Genomic DNA, 20,251 nt, shown 5'->3' on the forward strand with positions numbered 1-20,251 from the left:
TATATGAACCCATCTTCTGGATCCATACCAGATTATTCTTCCTAAAATGTTACTTGCAAAATGCCATTATCCTACTGAAATTTTTCATTTTTTTCATTGTTTACAAGGTTAAATACAAAATACTGGTATCTCATGTACACATCTATCACTAAAAACAACAAACATATTTTTCTGAAGTAAATTTTTATGTAGTGTAAAGGTGAAATCATATTGAGCAGCTAGATGGCATAGCGCACAGAGCACTTTGCTTTGAATCAGGAAAACTCATTTTCATGAGTTCAAATCTGGCCTCAGACACTAGCTTTGTGATCCTGGGTAAGTCACTTAATGCTGTTTGTCTCAGATCCTAATTTGTAAAATGGGCTGAGAAGCAAATGGCAACCTGTTCCAGTACCCTCACGAAGAAAACCCCAAATGGGGTCATGGAGAATTGGACCCAATTGTAAGAGTTCAACAACAACAACAAAGGCGAATTCAATTCTTTTGTCAAAAATATGGACCCATATGATTTGTGACCATTAGCAAGTCATTTAACTACTCTTGCCTCAATTTTATCTTCTATAAAATAGAGATAATACTTGTTTCATCCTAACTCTTTTGATTATTATGAAGAAAGGGCTTTTAAGCTTTAAAATGCTAAATAAACATGGGTAGTGATGATGATCAGAATAAAATATTCTCCATGTCCAGGGAGAACTGAGTAAAAAAAGCTGGCTATATACATAATCCCTTGAGATCCCCTTGCTTGTTTCTTCATTGACCACATACTAACTGTTGTTCTAACTGGGAATGATCATCTATAATTTCTTTACTTATACAAATGATGACTTTCTTCTAGGTTTACTTTAAATCCTTCCTTGTTCACTGAAGCCCAGTGATCTTAGGCTTCTATAGCACTCATTTGACCTTCCATCTATTTGATTGCCTTTTGTTTTTAGCAATTTTTTTTACTTATAAATGTCTTATTTTCATAATGAGACAATCAGTTCCTCAAAAGAAAAGACCGTGTATTATTCTTCATTTAAATCCCCCACAATGTCTAGCTTAGTATTATATTTTTAGTTGGCTTTCAAAAATTGTTACTGATTGATAAATACAAATGCACTGCTACTACTGGAGACATAACTAAAATACATAAAAAATAAAATACATGTGCTCATCATGATTGGACAGTGGTTCCAAATGTATAAAGAGGATAGATAGTACACTATCTTTCTTTTGTCCTCCATCAACTAATAAAGGCATCTTACTATTGGTGAATTTGTTATGCAGTCATTCACAGATTGGAATTGCACAGATGAGAGAAAGAGAAGGCAAGAGACAGAGTAAAGCTGGAGATGAACCATTAAAAAGACAATTAGCAATTAAGAATTTAACAGTTGGTGGCAAAGAATTAGAAATTGAGGGAACCCACATCTGCAACCTCAAAAGGGAATATGAACTGTTCTGAAGCACAAAAAGTCTTCTTAGAAGAGCTCAAGAAGGATTTTGTCAAATGAGAGAGGTAGAAGAGTCCTTAAAAAATACAATTGACTAATTAGGAAAAAAAGTACACTAAAGAAAACAAGTCCTTAAAAAATACAATTGGTGGGGCAGCTAGGTGGCACAGTGGATAGAGCACTGGCCTTGAAGTCAGGAGGACCTGAGTTCAAATATGGCCTCAGACACATAACACTTACTAGCTGTGTGAACCTGGGCAAGTCACTTAACCCCATTGCCTAATCAAAAAAGAAAATACAATTGGCCAAATGGGAAAAGAGGTACAAAATCTAATAGAAGAAAATAATTTGTTAAAAATTAGAATCAGGCAAATAGAAGCTAATGATACTACGAGAGAGCAAGAATCAGTCAAACAGAAAAAAAAATGAAAAAAAATAGATGAAAACATAAAATATCTCATTGGTAAAACAACTGACCTAGAAAATCAATCCAAGAGAGACCTTTTAAAAATTATTTGTCTACTGGAAAATCACGATGAAAAAAAGAGCCTGGTCAGTATCTTTCAGGAAATCATAAAGGAATACTGCCCTGAAGTCCTAGAATCAGAAGGTAAACTAGCCATAGAAAGAATCCCCTGCTCACCTCCTGAAATAGATCCCAAATTGAAAACGCTAAGGAATATAGTAGCCAAATTCCAAAATTACCAGGTCAAAGAGAAAATACTGCAAACAACCAGAAAGAAACAATTTAAATATCATGGAACCACAATCAGGATTACACAGGACCTTGCAGCTTCTACATTAAAAGACCATAGAGCATGAAGCATGATATTCCATAAAGCAAAGGATTGCAGCCAAGGATCAACTACCCAGCAAAAATGAGCATGATCTTTTGGGGGAGGAGATGGATATTCAACAAAATAGGGGACTTCCAAACCTTCCTGATAAAAAGACCAGAGCTCAACAAAAAATTTGATCTTCAAGTACAAGATTCAAGAGAGACATAAAAAGGTAAATGGGACAGAAAGATACAATATGTTGTTAATAAGGGCAAACTGTTTACATCCCTACAAGGGAAGATGACACTTGCAACTCTTGAAAACTGTATTGTTATTACACCATGTTAAAAGAATATACATAAAGGGGGTGGATATAAGTTGAGTTTGATGTAACCATAAAAAAAAGATCTAATCAAGTGGGCTAAATGGATCCAAATAAGTGGATTAGTCTGATATAAGAAAATGTACTGAGAAAGGAGGAGGCAGACAAGGGTAAATTACATTACAGGAAAAGACACAAAAACCTATAACAGCAGAGGGAAAGAAGGGAGAGGGATGAGCATTGTTTGAACCTTACTCCCATCAGATTTGGCTCTGGAAGGGAATAATATAATCAGTTTGGTATAGAAATCTTACTTGCCCTATATGCAGTAGGAGGGAAAAGGGGAGATAAAAGGGAGAGGGAATAGTAGGGAGGGAAGAAGCAGTAAGGGTAAAGGGGAAGAAAAGGGAAAGGGCCAATAGAATGGAGGAGGGACTGAAGGAGGTGGTGGTCAAAAGGAAAACACTAGTGGCGGGGGGAAGGAGAAAGGAGAAAGAAAAACATAAACAGGGGGAAAAGGATGGTGAAAAAGACACAGATAGTAATCATAACTGTGAATGTGAATGGGATGAACTCTCCCATAAAATGGAAGCAGATAGCAGAATGGATTAAAAACCATAATCCTACAATATGTTGTTTACAGGAAACACATTTGAAAAAGAGTGTCACACACAGGGTAAAGGTGAAAGGCTGGAGCAGAATATATTATGCTTCAGTTGAAGCAAAAAAGGCAGGGGTAGCAATCCTGATCTCAGACAAAATGAAAGCAAAAAATAGATCTTATCAAAAGAGATAAGGAAGGAAACTACATCCTTTTAAAAGGCACCATAGACAATGAAGTAATATCATTACTAAAAACTATATGCACCAAATGGTATAGCATCCAGATTCTTAGAGGAGAAGTTCAGGGAGTTACAGGAAGAAATAGACAGCAAAACTATACTAGTGGGGGACCTCAAACTCCCCCTCTCTGAACTAGATAAATCTAACCACAAAATAAACAAGAAAGTAGTTAAGGAGGTGAATAGAACATTAGAAAAGTTAGGTATGATAGACCTCTGGAGAAAATTGAATGGGAATAGAAAAGAATATACTTTTTTTCTTGGCAGTACATGGCACATACACAAAAATTGATGATGTACTAGGACATAAAAACCTCACAGTCCAATGCAGAAAGGCAGAAATATTAAATGCATCCTTTTCAGATCATGATGCAATAAAAATTATATGTAATGAAGGGCCATGGAAAGATAGACTAAAAAATAATTGGAAACCAAATAATCTAATCCTAATAGAAACAATCAACAATTTCATTCAAAAGAATGACAATAATGAGACAACATACCAAAACTTATGGGATGCAGCCTAAGTAGTTCTTAGGGGAAGTTTTATGTCTCTAAATGCTTACATAAATAAAATAGAAAAAGAGATCAATGACTTGGGCATACAACTAAAAAAAACTAGAAAAAGAACAAATTAAAAATCCTCAATTAAACACCAAATTAGAAATATTGAAAACCAAAGGAAAAATTAATAAAATTGAAATGAGGAAAACTATTGAACTAATAAATAAAACTAAGAGCTCATTTTATGAAAAAAAAAACAATAAAATAGATAAACCTTTGGATAATTTAATTAAAAAAAGAAGAAAACCAAATTACTAGTATCAAGAATGAAAAGGGTGAAGCTACCAACAAGGAAGAGGAAATTAAAACAATAATTAGGAACTATTTTGCCCAACTGTATGCCAACAAATTTGATAATCTTAGTGAAATGGATGAATATTTATAAAAATATAAATTGCCTAGATTAACAGAAGAGGAAGTGAAATACTTAAGTAAACCCATCTCAGAAAAAGAAATTGAACAAGTCATTGATGAACTCCCTAGGAAAAAATTTCCAGGGCCAGATGGATTTACATTTGAATTCTATTAAACATTTAAAGAACAATTAATTCCAGTACTATATAGACTATTTGGGAAAATAAGTGAAGAAGGAGTTTTACCAAATTCTTTTTATGATACAGATATGATGCTTATACCCAAACTAGGAAGAGTCAAAACAGAGAAAGAAAATTATAGACCAATTTCTCTAATGAATATAGATGCAAAAATTTTAAACAAAATATTAGCAAATAGATTACAGCAACTTATCACAAGAATAATACACTATGACCAGGTAGGATTTATACCAGGAATGCAGGGCTGGTTCAATATAAGGAAAACTATCAGCATAATTCATCACATCAACACCTAAACTAACAGAAACTACATGATCATCTCAATAGATGCAGAAAAAGCTTTTGAGAAAATACAGCACCCATTCCTATTAAAAACACTAGGGAGCATAGGTATAAATGGAGTCTTCCTTAAAATAATAAATAGCATCTATCTAAAACCTTCAGCAAGCATAATATGTAATGGGGAAAAGTTAGAAGCATTTCCAATAAGATCAGGGGTGAAACAAGGATGTCCATTATCACTGCTGTTGTTCAATATCAGACTGGAAATGTTAGCTTTAACAATGAGAGAAGAAAAAGAAATTGAAGTTATTAGAATAGGTAAAGAAGAAACAGAGCTATCACTCTTTGCAGATGACATGATGATACACTTAGAGAATCCTAGAGAATCAAGTAAAAAACTACTTGAAACAATAAACAACTTTAGCAAAGTTGCAGGCTATAATACAAACCCACATAAATCATCGACATTTCTATATATTACCAACAAAACCCAACAGCAAGAGATAGAAAGAGAAATTCCATTTAAACTTATTGTAGACATTATAAAATATTTAGGAGTCTACCTACTGAAACAAACCCAGCAACTCTATTACACAATTACAAACACTTTTCACACAAATAAAGTCAGATCTAAATAATTGGAAAAACATCAGTTGCTCATGGGTAGGCCGAGCTAATATAGTAAAAATGACAATTCTACCTAAGCCAATTTACTTATTCAGTGCCATATCAATCAAACTACCAAAATTATTTTATAGAGTTAGAAAAATAATAACAAGATTCATTTGGAAGAACAAAAGGTCCAGAATATCAAAGGAACTAATGAAAAGAAATGCAGATGAAGGTGGCCTAGCCATCCCAGATCTTAAATTGTATTATAAAGCAGCAATCATCAAAACTGCTTGGTACTGGCTAAGAAATGGAGTGGTGGATCAATGGAATAGGTTAAGTACACAAGATGCAGTAGTCAATGACTGTAGTAATCTATTATTTGATAAACCCAAGGACCCCAGCTTCTGGGATAAGAACCCACTCTTTGAAAAAAACTGCTGGGAAAACTGGAAAAGAGTATGGCATAAACTAGGCATAGACCAAAAACTCACACCATATCCCAAAATAAAGTCAAAATGGGTTCATGATTTAGATATAAAGGCTGATACTGTAAGCAAACTGGGAGAGTAAGGAATAGTTTACCTATCAGATCTATGGAGAACAGAAGAATTCATGACCAAACAGGTGATATAGGACATTATGAAAAACAAAATGGATAATTTTGATTACATTAAATTGAACAGTTTTTGCACAAACAAAGCCAATGCAACTAAGATTAGAAGGAAGGTAGAAAATTGGGAAAGAATTTTTACAGTCATTCTCTCTAATAAGGGCCTCATTTCTATAATATATAGAGAATTAAGTCAAATCTATAAGAATGCAAGACATTCCTCAATTGATAATTGGTCAAAGGATATGAACAGACAGTTCTCAGATGAAGAAATTAAAACCATCTATGGTGATATGAAAAAATGCACTAAATCACTATTAATTAGAGAAATGCAAACTAAAACAATTCTGAGGTACCACATCACACCTATCAGATTGGCCAACATGACAAAACAAGAAAATGATAAATGTTGGAGAAGATGTGGGAAAATTGGAACACTAATGCATTGTTGGTGGAGTTGTGAAATGATCCAACTATTTTGGAGAGCAATTTGAAACTATGCCCAAAGGGTTATAAAAATGTACATATCCTTCGACCCAGCAATAGCACTTTTAGAGCTGTATCCCAAAGAGGTCACACAAACGGGAAAAGGACCCACATGTACAAAAATATTCACAGAGGCTCTTTTTGTTGGGGCAAAGAATTGGAAATTGAGAGGATGCCCATCAATTGGGGAATGGCTGAGCAAGTTGTGGTATATGAATGTAATTGAATACTATTGTGCTATAAGAAATGATGAACCGGCTGACTTCAGAAAAACCTGGAAAGACTTGTATGGTCTGATGCTGAGTGAAGTGAACAGAACCAGGAGAATATTGTACATAGTAACAGCCACATTGTACGATGACTAATACTGATAAACTTAACCCTTCCCAGGAATACAAGGATCTAAGACATCTCCAAAGGCCTCATGATGGAAAACTCTATCCACATCCAAAGAAAGAGCTGTGGAATTTGAATGCAGATCGAAGAGAATTCCTCTTTCTGGTGGTGCCTCCTACTGGTTCTAATTTTACTTACAACATCACTAATGTGAAAATATGTTTAATATGAATGTATATATATAACCTATATCAGATTATGGGCTGTCTTGGGGAGGGTGGTGGGGAGTAAGGGGGAGAAAAATTTTAAACTTAAGACATATCGAAGTGATTGTTGATAAATCAAAATAAATTGATAAACAATTGAAAAAATAAAGGAGATTGAAATAAATAAAGAAATTGAGGGAATAGTGATCAGCTGGGTAATGGCTAAACAAGGAGTGCAATATGGACTAATGGAATCCTATTGTGTTATAAAAAATGATGAGCAGGCAGATTTCAGAAAAAACTTGGAAAGATATGTATGAACAGACCAGGAGAACACTGTACACAGCAACAACATTGTATAATAATCAAATATGATTGACTTTGTTCTTCTCAACAATACAACAATCCAAGAGAATTTCAAAAGACTCATGATGGAAAATGCTATCACCCACATCCAGAGAAAGAACTATGGAGTCTGAGTGCAGATCAAAGCATACTGTTTTCACTTTGCTTTTTGTGATTTTTCCTTTTTATTCTCCTTCTTTTTTCACAACATGACTGATGTGGAAATATGTTTAACATGATTGCATACGTATAACTTATATCAGATTGCTTGTCATTTTGGAGAGGGAGAAGGGAGAAAAATTTGTAATTTAAATTTTATAAAAATAAATGTTGAAAAGCGAAGAATAAATCAGTAAAATATTTTAAAAAGTAATTAACAATTGAGAAAACAAATTTTATTAAAAAAAAAAACCAGAGCCCCATGATTGTACCAATAAAGAAAAAGCTCTTGTTTATGTGCAACACTCATTTCTGTCATAAAACAACAAACCTGAAGGAGACATGCATTGAAAAGTGATTTTTTTTTTCATATTTTAGCATCTTTATATTTGAAGTCAAGAGCTAATATTATTCACAGGGTATGAATATGAAAACTTCCCTAAAATTAGATGACTAAAGCAATAATGCTCATTATTAGTTGACTTAATTTTAAAAATTCTATCAATAGACATAAGAAAAGGTGAACAAAATTGAAGGTTGAATGTTGGCAAAAAGAACATGAAATTATTCCCATTTTCAAATTGCATTGTGGCTTACTTAGACAATCCAGAGCATTAGTCAGGAAACTCTTTGTGATACTGCCTACATTATAGTAATAGCCTACAAAATAAATCTACAAAAATCAACATCATTTCCATACTACAATTACAAAATACCAGAAGGAAAGAAGAGAAAGAAAAGTCACTCAAAATCTTTCTAAAATGACAAAAATTGAAGTCTATCTACAAAAACCTAGTCTAGACTTAGGTAAGTATTATTATAGCTTTGTCTATATGAACTGAGGCAAAGTGAAGTAAGTAGAGCCCAGAAGATAATATTCACCCAAACCACAACAATGTAAATGGGAAGAACAATGACACACACACACACACACAAATCAAAAGCAAATGTAGCAATTGTATAATGACCCAATGAGACTTGGATGATGACCTATGCACAAGCTACCCCTTAATAGAGGTGAGAGGTCCATAGGTGTTACACGTTGAACATGTAAAAACATGTATCATATATTTCAGTGTATTGATCAGTTGTATGAAAAAAAATTTCACTCTAAAAAATACTATTTGCTGTATGGGATTGCTTTTGGGGAGTGGTAGTTACAGGGATAGCTGGGATTCTGCGGTGAAGTAAGAAACTGGAAACACCAATAAAAATTATAAAAAAATTTCAAAACCCAATTAAATCCAAAATAAAAATCCTAAAAACCAAAGGCAAGATTAAAAAAAGAAAGCTTAAAATTTGAATTAATACATAAAATTAGAAACTGCTTTTTAAAATCAGTAATCAATTAGCTCATTGAATTTTTTTAAAAAAAGAAGAAAAATCAAATTCCCTGATTAAAAATTAAAAGGTAACATCACAACCAATGAAGAAAAAAATAAAACATTTTTCTGGGCTTCATTCAGCCAAATATGTGCCAATAAAACCGACAATCTAGGGGCAGCTAGGTGGGGCAGTGGATGAAGCACCAGCCCTGGAGTCAGGAGGACCTGAGTTCAAATCTGGCCTTAGACCAAACACTTGACATTTACTAGCTGTGTGACCCTGGGCAAGTCCCTTAGCCCCAATTGCCTCACTAAAAAACAAAAATAAAAAAAAAAAACCCCAAACTGACAATCTAAATGAAATAGAAGAATATTAACAAAATATGAATTCCCTAATTAACAGAACAGGAAATAGTTTACTTAAATAATTCATTTTAGAAAAAGAAATTGAATATGTCATAAACAAATTCCCTAAAGAAAAAAAAAGCAAACCAGGACTAGATGGATTTAAAAACAAAATTGACTAAAAATTTTAAGAATAATTATTTATAAAAATAAAACTCTTCCCTCCCATGTAAAGAATTAATAGGAAAAAAGAACAATTATTCCAAATACTGCATACACTATTTGAAAAATAGTAAAGAGAATTTTCCATCTTCTTTCTATGACACAAATGTAGTCGTTACTTTTCTCCACAGAGAGTCAAAACAGGGAAAGAAAACTATAGACCATTTTTTCCTAAGGAATATTGATGCAAAAAATTTAAAGTAAATACTATTTAAAGATAACATTTCCCAAAAATGATACAATATAACCCAATTGGACTTATATCAGGAATGCAGGATAGGTACCATATTAGAAAAAAAGGCCAATATAATTGACAATAGTAATAATAAAACCAACCAAAATATATGATTTATGATTTTTGTTGTTGTTTGATGTTAACACTATTATGTCCCTAGACTTAAAGGTTTATAAATGCACAAAATTGATGGAATAGAATGCAACTCATTTCTTTTAAGTATATAAAAGAAAGATTTTTTAAAAAATATTTTAAGGTCTCCAAACACTGTATTTTGGAGACAAAGGAATAATTCAAATTCCATTATTCAGCTTTTTAATAGCTATTAATTTTTACCAGATTATTTAAATAAATATAGTTGTTTATAAAATGCAACCATTCTTGTTAAAAACATTGGAAATCATAAGCATAAATTGAACTTTCCTTAAAAAAATAAGTAATATGTACCTAAAACAAAGAGCAAGCATCATCTGTCATGGGCACAAGTTAGATATCTTTCTAATAAGATTAAGAGAGAAGCAAGAATGTCCTTTACTACTATTGCCATTCAATATTATATTAGAATTGCTACCTTTAGCAATAATACAAGGGACAGAAATTATAAAGTAAGCATAGACAAAGAGGAAACATGTTATCACTTTTTCCAGTGATGTGATGGTTTACTTAGAGAACTCTGGATAATAAACTAAAATTTAATTGAAGTCATTTACAACTCAAGTACAGATTAGATACACAATATACAATAGCAGATGATGAAAATAATTTCATGAGTTATAAACTCAAAGAGTCCAGCTATTGGGACAAGACTTCAGCATTTGACAAAACTACTGGGAAAACTTGAAAGTAACCTGGCAGACACTAGGCATAGATCAAAACTTCCTACTATATATCAAGATAAGGTCAAAATTGGTACATGGTTTAGATATACATGTTAATATCCCAAGGAAACTATTGGAGCATGGAAAAATTACCAGTCAGATCTTTGGGTAGGAGAAGAATTCATGGCCAAACAAGAGATAGAGAGTTTCATGGGAGGTAAAATTAATAATTTTGAATATATAAAATTTAAAAAGATTTGAAGAAACAAAACTAAAGCTGCTCAAATTAGAAAAAAAAGCAGGAAACTGAAAATATATCTTTGCAGCAAGTTCTCTGATAGAGATCTCATGTCTAAAATATATCAAGAACTAAGTCAAATGTATAAGAATGAGAATGAATCTCCAATTGATAAGTTGTAAAGGGATATAAAAAGGAAGTTTTCTGAGGAAGAAATCAAAGCTATCAGTAGTCATATGAAAATGCTCAAAACCACTAATAATTGGAGAAATGCAAATTAAACCATTCCGACACACTGTAGTCAGTAACAACAATATTGTAATGATGATCAGCTGTGAAAGAGTTAGCTACTCTAATCAAGATAATGATCCAAGACAGTTCCAAAGGACCCATTATGAAAAGTGCTCTCACCTTGCAGAGTGAGACTTGATGAACTCTGAGTGTAACTTGAAGTATACTTTTAAAACTTTCATTTTGTTCCAAGACAACTCTGAAGGACATTATGATGAAAGATAGTATCCATCCCCAGAGAAAGAACTAATGGTGTCTGAATACAAATTGAAGTGTACTTTTTTTTCCTTGAGTTTATGTTTTTGTCTTTTTTGGTCTATATTTTCTTTTGCAACATGACTAATGTGGAAATGTTTTGCATGACTGTACTTGCGTAACCTATTTCAAATTGCTTACCTTCTCAATGTGGGGGGTGGGAGGGAGGAATGGAGAGAATTTGGAACTCACAGTTTTAAAAACTAATGTTAAAAATTGTTTATATGTAATTGGGGAAAAGAAAATACTAAATCTAAAACTCACATTATGGCTTTTGCTTTTTATTGCTTTCTTTTTTGCCACATGGCTAATACTGAAAAATGTTTTGGATGATTTCACACTAATAATTGATATATTGTTTGCTTTTATAAGGGCTGGGAAGGTAAAGGGAGGGAAAGATAAATTGGAACTCAAAATAAAAAAAGTTAAGATTTTATTAAAAATTTAATAGGGAAATATATATGTACATATACATATATACATACACATATGTAATGTTGCAGAAGAATGTTTTGAAATAATAAACTTTTGACAGAGGTGTGAACTAGTCCAACTGTTGAAGAAAGCAACTTGGAATATACTCACAAAGCCATTAAATTGTGTATTTCCTTTGACCCAGCAATATTGGTACTAGGTGTATACCCCATTGAAATCAAAGAACTAGTAAAAAGACTCCTAGGTACAAAAACATTTACAGTAGTTCTTTCCATGGTGGCAAAGAATTGGGACCTGGGAGGGTGTTCATCAGTTTGGAATGGCTGAATTAATTATGGTTTATAAATATAATGGAATACTATTGTTCTGTAAGAAATAATAAAGGGGATAGTTTCATAAAAAAACTGAGAAGACATATATGAATAGATTCAAAATAAAGTGATAAGAATCAGAATAGGTTCCACAGAGTAAAAATAATTGTGAAAGACTTAGTAACTTGAATCAAACCAATGACCCACCACAGTTTCAAAGGATTCATGGCAGAAAATGTTGTTCATCTCCAGCGAGAGAAGTGATGGATTTAGAGGGCAGATTAAAGCATTTTTTCTTTTCTTTTCCCCTTTTTTTTTGAACACAGCTAATACAGTAATTTCTGTTGCAAGACCACTTTTGTAACAGGTCTTGCATTTCTTGCCTTCTGAATGGGTGAAGGAGGTTGTTGAGATAGGGAAATAATCTGAAACTAAAAATAAAGAGAATAGAAACAGAAAAATAAAATGGATGACCTAAAATAAAATAAAATAATTACAAATAAGACAAAATACTTGGGAGTCTACCTGCCAATACACAGAGGAACTATGTGAACACAATTACAAAATATTCTACTGATCTAAATAATTGAAAAAAGTTAATTATTCATGGGTAAACAAAGCCAATATAATAAAATGATGAAAATAAATGAATTAGTTCAGTTATTCAGTGCCTCCCAAATCAAAATACCAAACAATTAATTTATGGAGTTAAAACAATAATAACAAAATTAATTTGAAGTTCAATTTATTTTAATAATCATCAATGAAATACCTACTATGTTTTAAGAATTAAGTTAAATAATATATTTGTTTTACATCAATATACATGATTGTAATTAGTTTTGTTTTCCTTGCCTTCCCAATAGGTAGAGGTGGAATGAGAGGATAGAGGGAGAGAATTTGGAACTGAAAATAAAATTAAATTAAATTGAAAAAAGAAAAGGGTTATCATGTCTTGCATGAGGAAGATGTCAGTTACACTGTTGTCCCCCATAGTCATGTCCAATATGAAATACTGTGGCAGTCCTGCCCTCCACATTTGAGAAATGATGCAAAAAAAGAAAATATCTGAAGAAGGATGATCAAGATTAGCAGGGAGCTTTATTTTATACCATCTGAAGATTAACTGAAGGAAGTGAGGATGCTTTGTTTCAAGCAGAGATGGTTTAGGATGATATACCAGCTATCTTCAAATGCTTTAACATGGAAGAGGGGTTAGACTTGATTTATATGGCAGCAGAGAACAGAACTAGGACCAACCATGGAAGTTACAGGGAGATAGATGCTAGCTTGATGGGAGTGGAAAATTCCTGAGGATTAGAACTACCCAGAACTGGAATTGGGTTACCTCAGGAAGGTTTGCTTCTGTGGAGATCTTCAGAGAAAGGCTAGGTGATGCAGTGGATAGTGTGCCAGACTTGAAGCAAGGAGGACCAAAGTTCAAATCTAGTCTTAGACATTATTAGCTGTATGACCCTGAGCAGGTCACTTCACCTTGTTAACCTTAATTCCTCATCTGTAAAATGAGCTAGAGAAAGAAATGACAAACCACTCCAGTATCTTTGCCAAGAAAGCCCTAAATGGGATCATGAAGAGTCAGACATGACTGAAATGACTCAACAGCCAACAAGAGAAAAAGTGGATGATCACTTGTTTGGTCTGCTGCAGACAAGATGCGTGTTATATATTTGCTGTAGTAAGATGGTCATAACCCAGATATGTTTCCCTGTGGGTGACACAAGAACTTATGGTTAGCATTTCCCACTCCTCATAATACTGCTTCTTTAGCAGAAGGCAATATTAGTAATAGCTAAAATTTATATAGCATTTAAACTTGGCAAAGCACTTAGTAGATATTAATTTTTTTGAGTTTCATGAGAAACTTGTCAGGAATGTATTATAAATGTTATTTTTCACATTTCTGAGATGATGAAGTTAAGGCAAGAAGATGACACATCCAGAGCTTGGAGAGACATTTGCGCCCTCTGAGTCTCTCATTATTGATGAGAAATGTTGGATCCTGTAAAGTAAATTTTCCTTGGTCATAGAAGCAATAGGTGGTAGACCTTGTATTCAAACTTATGCCTAATGAATCTGAGATCATCTCTTTTTTCATCGTTCTATGACTCATGACATTCCTATGTTCATACAACTATTAATTATCACAGCAGAATTTTCATCTCTGTATCCCAAGGGCTAAATGTAGTGCCTGGCATATTCAGGCACTTAATACATGTTTATTGACTGCTTCATTTGTACTTTAGAATTCCATAAAACATCAACCCCTCTCTGATTTTGAAACCACTATTTCTGACAAACATCAAAGGTTTTGTATCATTACTGTTAATGTCTTTAAAATGGCTAAGGTTAATTATTGTTTTCTGAACTTATCTTACCATCACAGAATTCCATGAACTGTTTTCTCCTGCAATAAAGATAAACTCTTGAGACTGTAGAGATGAAGATTTATATAGGATCCAGAAAACGTCCCAGCTGGATCATGGTTTCATTGGTTATCCCTTTAACTCCACCCCTTGTTTTGCAGTGTACATATTCCTTTCAGAATTTGTCAGGGAATTAAAATAGCACTGCAGGTTGAGGTATTAAGAACAAAGAGGCAAATAGATATGAAGAATACAGACAGAAATAAAAAGCCGACAAGAGAGCATGACAGTGAACATCATCCTAAGTTTAAGTGCTGGAACCTGGGCACTACTTGTTCTTTTCCTGACTCTCCTGTTCTTGTAAGTGAGAACCTCCTTTCCTCCTGCTACAATTTATCAAAGGATTACACCAAGCTCCTTTGTGATTGTCACAGGACATTTCACAATGACTAGTTTCTAATTTCTCCTACTCCTTGCTTAATGTAAATAAGGATATATTTGTTTGTATTTCTGGAACTGAAAATGCCGACTTTCTTTGTTTATGTAAATGAATTGACATAGTTTGCTAAAAAAAAAAAAAAGGAGCAAGGAAAAACTATAAACTCCCTAATCAAAGGTTCTATTCTCTTTTCCCCTAAAGAATTGATTTTGAAGATATTTCTTTGGTATTGGTCAAGTGATTTAAAAGCCAAGAAAATTCCTTAAAGAAACCTGAGTTCATGTCAATTGTCTATTTTTCTTATTACCTTTCCAATTTTGCTCTGTATTATTTTACTTATCACAGTTTAAATGGTATGTTCTTGTGTCTTAAAAATTATAACTCATTTGTTGCTGTTCAACTGGATCAAAACACTGCAATTTCTATCAGTCAGTCTGTATGGATTCCTTATGACATATTTGTGTATCCTCTTTTTAAAAGGCTTTGGGATGGGAGCATCACCAAAAGTTGAGCATTTCTCTTCTGCTCTATCCATCTATTTTAGCTAATCACCGTCCTGGAAAGGTAGGGAACTAGAAAACTGGTCAATGCCATGGATATATGTCAGATATGGTAGATTTTCTGTACAAAAAATACCAGTTGATCAATTATGTCTAATGTTGCAATCCCTACAAGCTGATGAGACCCAAGAACCATACTGGCAGGAGAATAGGTAGAGACACAACCTTAAGTATTGCAACCTCTTACACCTCAGCATTAGCTGTCTTTATTTTTTTAAGGCTTCTGATGGCTTCAAGGTCTATTATTTAAAAATGCTCTATAGCACATAAATGTTTTGTGCTTAGGTCTTTGTTTATTCCCTGGTATTTGGTCAATTGATCACAAAATTTGGCAGTGGTCACTGCTAAATGTTAGAGGAACTTCACAAATTTTCATTTTTACTTTTTCCTGCAGACTCTGAATCATACTAATTTATTTAGGTAGTAGAAGCCGATATTCATAGGTCCCTTGTATACTAGGATTTTAAAAATTCCCTATAAATGAATAGAGGGTACTTGTTAGTAATCTCTATATAAATATAAAAAAATGACCATTTTTGAACAACTGATGTTGTTGAACAGGGAGATAGTTTAATATCATAATTCCAGTATCCAGGGTTCTTTCTTAAAGCTATCAGGAAACACTAGAAGGTCAAAGAACTGGGGAAATAAAAACATTACATGCCATGAGATTTTTCTGCATTCATGCTAAAATCAATGCAGCAATGGTGGATTAGGAGGCTGCTAGCAAACCAGAATGATAATGCTTTCAGGTGTGAAAGGACCTAAATTTAGATCATTCTCTTGATGCTCACTTACCTATGTGACCCCAAGGATGTTAAATTGCTGAGCCTCAGTTTCCTCATTTATACAATGAGGTGACTCTGGAGATGGATGTAGTTTCCTTCTTTATCTCTTTTAATAAGATCTATTTTTCTTTTGCTTTGTCTGAGATCAGGAATGATACCCTTGCTTTTTTTTTTTTTTTACTTCAGCTAAAGCATAATGTTCTCCATTACTCCAGCCTTTTACCTTTGCCCTGTGTATATTCCTCTGTTTCAAATGTGTTTCTTGCAAACAGCATATTGCAAGATTATAGTTCCATTCTGCTATCCACTTCTGTTTTATGGGAGAGTTCATCCCATTCACATTTACAGTTATGATTACTATCTGTGTCTTTCTCTCCATCCTATTTCCCCTCCGTTTTATACTACATAACTATACCCTAGATGAGGACATAATGTCAATATTAAATACGCAGATAATTAATGGTATGTCAAACAAGTTCTTTAAAAAAATTTTAGAAACTCTGTTGTGAAGTAAAAAAATTAAGTTTTGAGTTGAGCCTTTGAAATAATAGTCATAATTTTATCCCACACTGCAGCCTACATTGAAGTAGAATCAGGTGAAGTAACATATAAATAACAAGGAAAGAAAATAATATAGTTCACATCCATGCTTTCTAGAAATATTTTACATATTGAGCCCATATTTCTTTTTTTGTTTCTTTTTTCTTCTCTTTTATGTAGGTGAAGTTATGGCATAAGGGTGCAGCCATTCTGATTTTTTTGATCTTGCTATACCTTACCTCAGAGTGGACCTTCCTTATTTCCCTGTGTACATTAACCATAATTATTGTGGGGATTCTATTATATTCAAATATGATAATGTGCCATAATTAGTCTAGTCAATTTTGAACATAATATTTGTGTCCAATTTTCACTTTTTAAAATTTAAAATTTAAAATCTGTGCATAAGTAATTTAAAATGTTATGTTTATTTCTGTGATAATGTCCTGCTAGAGGAATTGCTTGATTAAAAGTCATAATCAATTTTGTGACTCTTGTAATGTATTGGAAAATTGCTCTCCAAAATATTTTCTTGATTCTGTAATCCTACCAACAATATATTAGGATATCCAGTTCCTTAATACCCAACCAAAAGTAGATATGACCATTGTGGATCTAATAGTAAGATTCTGCAATGTATTCTAGTTTAGGACAATGAATTCAAATGTATTTGCAAATGAAAACATGAGACAACTCACCACCTCTTGATTTAGACTCTGTTGCTTCATATCTTCCCTACAAATGTCAAACACCTTCAGCAAGCTGGTCTTTTTATGCAGTTAAAAATGTCTTTGAGGAATTAAAGCTGTAGGCTTCCCCAAGCATATTATATAGGAATATGATGAGCTTAGGTAAGCTACAGTGTATAATGAAGGAAGAGAGAAAGGAAGTTAGGAAGGAATTTAGGAAAGAAAGAAAGTAGAAAAGAAATGTGGAAGTAAAAAAATACTTTTCCAAGCATGTGCTATATTTCAGGTACTGTGGGATACACCTTAACAATATACTCATAACCACAGATAGAGAACATTATGAAATGCAAAATGGATGACTTTGATTACATTAAATTGAAAAGTTTTTGCACAAACAAAGCCAATGCAACCAAGATTAGAAGGGAAGCAGAAAGCTGGGAAACAATTTTTATAGCCAGTGTCTCTGACAAAGGTCTCATTTCTAAAATATGTAGAGAACTGAGTGAAATTTATAAGAACACTAGTCATTTCCCTATTGATAAATGGTCAAAGGATAAGAACCGGCAGTTCTCAGATGAAGAAACTAAAGCTATCTATAGCCATATGAAAAAAATGCTCTAAATCACTATTGATTAGAGAAATGAAAATCAAAATGACTTTGAGGTACCACATCACACCTATTAGATTGGATAACATAACAAAACAGGAAAATGATAAATGTTGGAGATGTGGGAAAATTGGAACACTGATGCATTGTTTGTGGGTGTGGGAATTGATCCACTCATTCTGAAGGGCAATTTGGAACTATGCCCAAAGGGCTATAAAACTGTGCATACCCTTTGACTCAGCAGTTCCATTTCTAGGGCTGCATCCCAAAGAAATCACACAAATGGGAAAAGGACCCATATGTACAAAAATATTTATTGCGGTTCTTTTTGTGGTGGCAAAGAATTGGAAATTGAGGGGATGCCCATCAATAGCGGAATTGCTGAAAAAATTTGTGGTATATGAATGTAATAGAATACTATTGTGCTATAAGAAATGATGAACAGGCAGACTTCAGAAAAACCTGGAAAGACTTATATGAATTAATGCTGAGTGAAAATAGCAGAACCAGGAGAACATTGCACACAGTAACAGTCACATTGTGTGATGACTGACTTTGATAGACTTAGCTTTTCTTAGCAATGCAAGGAACTAAGACATCTCTAAAAGTCTCATGCTAGAAAATGCTATCCACATCCAGAGAAAGAACTATGGAGTCTTAATGCATATGGAAGCATACTATTTACTCTCCTTTCTTTTGTTGTTTTGTTTTATTTCTTCTTTCTTGTGGTTTCTCTCATTAGTTCTAATTGTTCTATACATCATGACTAATATGAAAATATGCTTAATATGAAAGTATATGTAGAGCTTATATGAGAAAATTTAAAACTCAAAATCTTATAGAAGTGAATGTTGAAAGCTAAAAATAATTAAATAAATTATTAAAATATATAAATAAATAAAAAGAGAGAATAAAAAGTTAAAAAATGAAAAAGAGGAAAGTTCAGGAGGGAATAGACAGGCAAGGCACTGTTGTTGACACTGTTGTGTCAAATTTATTAAATATATATATATTTTTTAGAAGACAAGCTATACATGATAGATTCTTGTTTTCATATATACTCCTATTCTTTTTTTCTATTCTTTGTAAATGGAAGTGTTTGTGTTTATTGATGCTTTTCTAATTCATAATAAAAAATATAAAAAAGAAAAAGTATACTCATTTGATCCTCATTTCTAATTAATAATAAAAAATATAAAAAAATAACAAGAAAGTATACTCATTTAATCCTACTCCAAAAGTAGGTACCATTATTTTCCCCATTTTGCAACTGAGGCAAACAGAGGTTAGGTAAGTTGCCCAGGATCACATATCTACTCAGTGCTGAAAGCCATATTTGAACTAAGGGTTTCCTCTCTCTAGGTCCAGTGTTCTATGGGTCAGGCCATGTAGCTCTGAAGAAATAGTGCTACAACAATATAATGAAAGATGTGTCTCACATATCCACCTGCACCCTACCACAATTACAAATTTTGTATGTGTGGATGCATAAATCCTGTTTTATTTAGCTGTGAACATGTTAGAGATATTAAAGACATTGCATCCAATTGGAAGGGGTGGTCAATAATGACAAATGATATAGAGAAGTAAAGAACTTTGAAAACAGAAAAAGTCATTGAATTTAATTTCACAATTAAGGGATTATTATTGCCTTTGGAAAAAGCAATTTCATCTGAATTATGAGATGATAAGCCAAAATGCAAGTCAAGTTAGGCTAGCCTAGAATAGATCACAGATTTGGCCCCCAGCCCAGAGCAGAGCTTGGAGAGGGAGCCTGAAATCAGTACCCAAGACTCTGAAGAAGGTTTGCAACATGTGGACACCTAGAGATGATCTTGAACTCAACTCAATTCCAGGCTAGCCACTTAGGGCTTGGGACAACCTGCTTACCAGGAATTCAGTACCTAAAGGCCCCAGGTGAATAGACTGTTGACTTAATACCCTACAAAGGAAGCAGTATGGGAAGCTCTAGAAGGGCTATCATGACAGACTCAACTCCAAAAGTTCTTCAAGCTAGGTCTGTAATGCCAGGTTGCCTAGAACAAATGAGTGAAGTAATGACTAAACAAACAAACATATAAAAAGATAAGAATTACTAAGAGATTGAGGTTACCCAAATATTAAACCAAGAAGAAGAGAATATTTCTCTATTGCTCTATCTCTCTATCACCTATCTATCTATCTATCTATCTATCTATCTATCTATCTATCTATCTATCTATCTATCTATCTA

At 33.2% G+C, this 20,251-nt stretch overlaps 1 pseudogene; it reads left to right on the forward strand.

Moving 5' to 3' along the window:
* Positions 1-14,678: 14,678 nt before the first annotated feature.
* The window catches only part of LOC114052173, a 44,138-nt pseudogene continuing 38,565 nt past the window's right edge, over positions 14,679-20,251 (forward strand).

The sequence above is a fragment of the Vombatus ursinus genome, unplaced genomic scaffold (genome assembly GCF_900497805.2).
Source record: "Vombatus ursinus unplaced genomic scaffold, bare-nosed wombat genome assembly UNPS02014807.1, whole genome shotgun sequence".
Lineage (NCBI taxonomy): Eukaryota > Metazoa > Chordata > Mammalia > Diprotodontia > Vombatidae > Vombatus > Vombatus ursinus.